The sequence below is a fragment of the Mus caroli genome, unplaced genomic scaffold (assembly GCF_978045245.1).
Source record: "Mus caroli unplaced genomic scaffold, Mus_caroli_1 scaffold_10, whole genome shotgun sequence".
In the NCBI taxonomy this organism is placed as follows: domain Eukaryota; kingdom Metazoa; phylum Chordata; class Mammalia; order Rodentia; family Muridae; genus Mus; species Mus caroli.
Genome location: NW_028227265.1, coordinates 37,447,660 through 37,452,035, shown reverse-complemented (window position 1 = coordinate 37,452,035; position 4,376 = coordinate 37,447,660). Strand labels below are relative to the sequence as shown.

At 43.9% G+C, this 4,376-nt stretch overlaps 1 non-coding gene across 1 annotated transcript; it reads left to right on the top strand.

Annotated features, from left to right (window-relative positions):
* Window positions 1-611: 611 nt before the first annotated feature.
* Window positions 612-715, top strand: LOC115031878 (U6 spliceosomal RNA). Its single transcript, XR_003837514.1, has one exon. It is a non-coding gene; the product is annotated as a U6 spliceosomal RNA (small nuclear RNA).
* The last annotated feature ends 3,661 nt before the right edge of the window (window positions 716-4,376 follow it).

Sequence of the window (4,376 nt, the reverse complement as noted above, 5' to 3'; positions counted from 1 at the left end):
GACAGATGGATGCCCACAGACACAGCGCTCAGCATCATCAGGAAAATGAAAGCTAATAGAATATTGACATCCCACCACACACCCACTGAGATGGTTAAAACTAAAGAGAATGATATTGACAAATGTGGACAAGCATGTGGAGCACCCTGAATGCTCATCCTTGGGGAGCATGGGAGATGATACCTCACTTTAGGGAAAGGTGTGGGGTTTTATATACATAACTGAACAGACGATGGCTTTACACCACTGAACTTACAGTAGCAATAGCATTTCAGTTCTAGACATTTACCCAAGAGACACAGAGTCACATGATTTCTAAATGAATTGGCAGAGGGGTGGAGCGATAGATAGTTCAATGGTTAAGAGTGCTTGCTTTCAGAGGATTCAAATCCGGTTCCCAGAACCTACATGGAGTGGCTCACCACAACCATCTTTAGCTTCCACTCTAGGGGTCCCACACCCTCTTCTACCCTCCCATGGTAGTCACATGGATGTGATATGCACAAGCATAGGCAGGCACACACACACACACACACACATACACACACACCGTGCATACATGCCCACCCATCCATCCACACACAGAGGGTATGTATAGAAATTAAAGTTGTGTGCTCAGTTCAGCAGCATATATACTAAAATTGGAACAATACAGAGATTAGCATGGCCCCTGTGCAAGGATGACACACAAATTTGTGAAATGTTCCATATTCTTATCATAGGATCACAGGATCTCAGGAGCTTGGTCCTACCAGGATTTCGGGATCCCAGAGGCAGCTTGACTCCCAGGAGTTCTTACACACAGGATCTCAGGATCAAAGGATCACAGAGACAGTTGTACTCTAAGGAGTTCTGACACAACCAAGATAACAGGAGGAACAAGCTCCAGTCAGAGACAGTGAGTGCAGGTAGCACTAGAGATAACCAGAAGGCAAAAGGCAAGCACAAGAACATAAGCAACAGAAACCAAGATTACACCACAGCAAGTCCTGGATACACTATGACATCGGAAAAGCAAGATTCAGATTTAAAATCACTTCTCATGATAATGATAGAGGACCTTAAGAAGGATATAAACAACTTCCTTAAAGAAAGAGAGGAGAACACAGGTAAACAGTTAGAAGCCCTTAAAGAGGAAACACAAAAATCCCTTAAAGAATTAAAAGAAGGGCTGATGAGATGGCTCAGTGGGTAAGAGCACCCGACTGCTCTTCCGAAGTTTTGGAGTTCAAATCCCAGCAACCACATGGTGGCTCACAACCATCCGTAACAAGATCTGACTCCGTCTTCTGGAGTGTCTGAAGACAGCTACAGTGTACTTACATATAATAAATAAATGAATCTTTTTTAAAAAAAGAATTACAAGAAAACGCAACCAAACAGATAAAAGAATTAAACCAAACCATCCAAGATCTAAAAATGGAAGTAAGAACAATAAAGAAATCACAAAGGGAGACAACCCTGGAGTTAGAAAACCTAGGAAAGAGATCAAGAGTCATAGATGCAAACATCACCAACAGAATACAAGAGATAGAAGAGAATCTCAGGGGCAGAAGATACCATAGGAAACACTGACATAACAGTCAAGGAAAATGCAAAATGCAAAAAGCTCCTAACCCAAAACATCCAGGAAATCCAGGACACAATGAGAAGACAAAATCTAAGGATAATAGGTGTAGAAGAGAGTGAAGATTCCCAACTTAAAGGGCCAGTAAATATCTTCAACAAAATTATAAAGTGTTAGTCTGTCTGAAGCACTATAATTCATACAGTCACCACCCCCCCTCAAATCCCGCTGTTTACAATTAGAAAAATGGATAAACAAACCAAGATATGATCTGATAACATAATTAAGCAACAAAAGGAAGTGATTGTTGGTATAAAAAAACTAAATAAGTCCTCAAAACGTGACGCTCAATGAAGTGACTTTATTCTATGAAGGATATAGTGTTTGAGTGCACTGAGCATTAAGGAAGTTCTGCAATGGGTGAAATTAATTCTTGGTTCTTCTTCTTCTTCTTCTTCTTCTTCTTCTTCTTCTTCTTCTTCTTCTTCTTCTTCTTCTTCTTCTTCTTCTTCTTCTTCTTCTTCTTCTTCTTGTTTTTCAAGATAGGGTTTCTCTGTATAGCCCTGGCTGTCCTGGAACTCACTCTGTAGACCAGGCTGGCCTCGAACTCAGAAATCCAGCTGCCTCTGCCTCTCTAGTGCTGGGATTAAAGGCGTGCGCCACCACACCCAGCGTGATTCTTCTTTTTAATGGAAGAATCCTTGCTTCTGTGGTATAGAGTCAGAAAGAACATGGGAAGAAGAAGGAGAGAAGCTGGGTGGGACCTCATAATCTCTGTCTGGAGGGGATGTCTGCTCTGTGGTATAAATGCATTTGTTGAAAACATACAACACACATATAACACACCTGTCATAAGTCACTGTAAATACTTAGAATGCTATTGGTAAATCTTAAGCCCCACTGAGCAACATTCAGGCTTAGATATGTTTAGGGCTAGATTTTACGGATGCCTAAAACTCGCTCTGTGGTACACAGCAATGAAAGTTAGTGAGATGAACTGGTGGGGTATAGAGGACAGTTTACAGTAAGCAAATGTAGTAAGAGTTTGCATGTAGAGTCTGGGTGGTGTGCCATTGAGAGTTTGCACATAATTTCTTCAAGCCGTGCAAGGGAGGAAGATGTCCCATGGGTTCTTGGACTTAGCCCTGCTTGACTGAGGCCAAATTTTGCCATGCATTTGCTGTGTGGCTTGAACAAGATTCTTAGACACATTGGGTTTTCTTCCTGGAGGAGCTGTGAATATTAAGACAGATCAAATGTATTAAAATATATATATACTCATTCTCCAGTAAATACCAGGTCATTTCAGGCCTTAAATTATTCTTCTGCTGGTCTGACTTCCTGAAGATGAATAGTCTGAGGGCATCTTTGCTTTGTCATTCCAAAAGCCTAAGTCTGCAGTGTGAGTGGGAACTCCTATTCACTTAAGTCAGTGCCAGGCACACAGTGGACAGGATCCATGGGGCTGCCTGGCCATACATGGTGACACACAGTCTCTGAACAACAGCCACCAGAGGGGGACTCACAGGAAGCAGGTTGAAGAGGACTCTGGTGAAATGAGCAGTCAACACTGCTCATTTGGCCCTTTTTTCCTGAGCTGCTGGGGGTTTGGAGGAGGGCGCTGAGGGGAGATGGTGGCCAGGACTAGTGGTAGCTGTGGAGACAGGCTACGTGCCTCTGTGTGCCTCTGTGTGTGTGTGTGTGTGTGTGTGTGTGTGTGTGTGTGTTGGTGTCTGATTGTCCATGTCTGTCTGTCTATGTGTCTGTCTCCAAAGCAACTCGTTCCTTCCCTCTGCACATACTAGAAACACGGGGCTCTGTTAAATGTGCAGTAGCCAGGCCCCTAGATGCAGTTCCTTTTACCTTTTACAAAGCTGAAGTGAGGATGTTCAAGAAAATATTGTTGATTCATGTCTTAGCTGTATTTAATACAACCACTGCCTTTAAGCTGGGGGAGGAAGGAGGTGGCTGAGGACCATTCGCAGAGCTATAAAAGCCACAAGTATATTACATGCAATAGACTGACTAAAATCTGTCCCAGGCCCACATTAGTGGAAGCCCATCATCTCCCTCTTGTCAGAACATCAGATATAAAAGGGTCTCCTGAAATGGGCAGTGTGACCCTGGCAGACCAGCCAGGCAGCAATATCCTGTCACCTGTAATTAGAGCCCCCCAAATTCAACTTCCAAAACAGGGCATGGGTCTCCAGAGAGCCATTGCTGGATTGTTTGTTTGTTTTTGATTAAGCCACCTTCTCAGTCGGTCATTAGCATCATCAGGAAAAGTTGTCGCTCATCAACAGTTCCTTAGATGTGTGAATAGTAATTTAGTACAGCGACCTTAGAGTACATAAAATCCAGGCATACTGGCTGTGCCATCTGAACCTCTCAGCCTCTTTTATGTCATCTGTAAAATGGAGCTGGAAACCTCAAGCACCCTTTGGCAAGGTGACTGAGAGGGTTAAAAGTGATGCTAAGGCGCCAGGCACTGCACTAAGCTCCCAGTAGCATTGGTATGCTAATGACGTGGGTATAATGATGATGGATGGCCCTGGCTGCTGGGGTTAAGGAGTCTTCAGGATGCTAGCGGGAGGTCCAGCTTTGCTTGCAAATAGCTCTGATACAGAATAGAGAGGTAGGTGATCAGAGAGGTCTGAACAGTAGGGCAAGGGGCCACCCATGGGCGGGGCGGGCAGGGGATGCTGAAAGTAAAGTGCTTGTGAGTTGGCTTTGGAGAAAATGCATGTGGACTGAGCCTAGAAAAATGGGAGAGCTGAGGACAGGACTGCGGTGCTCAGGGTGATCCACA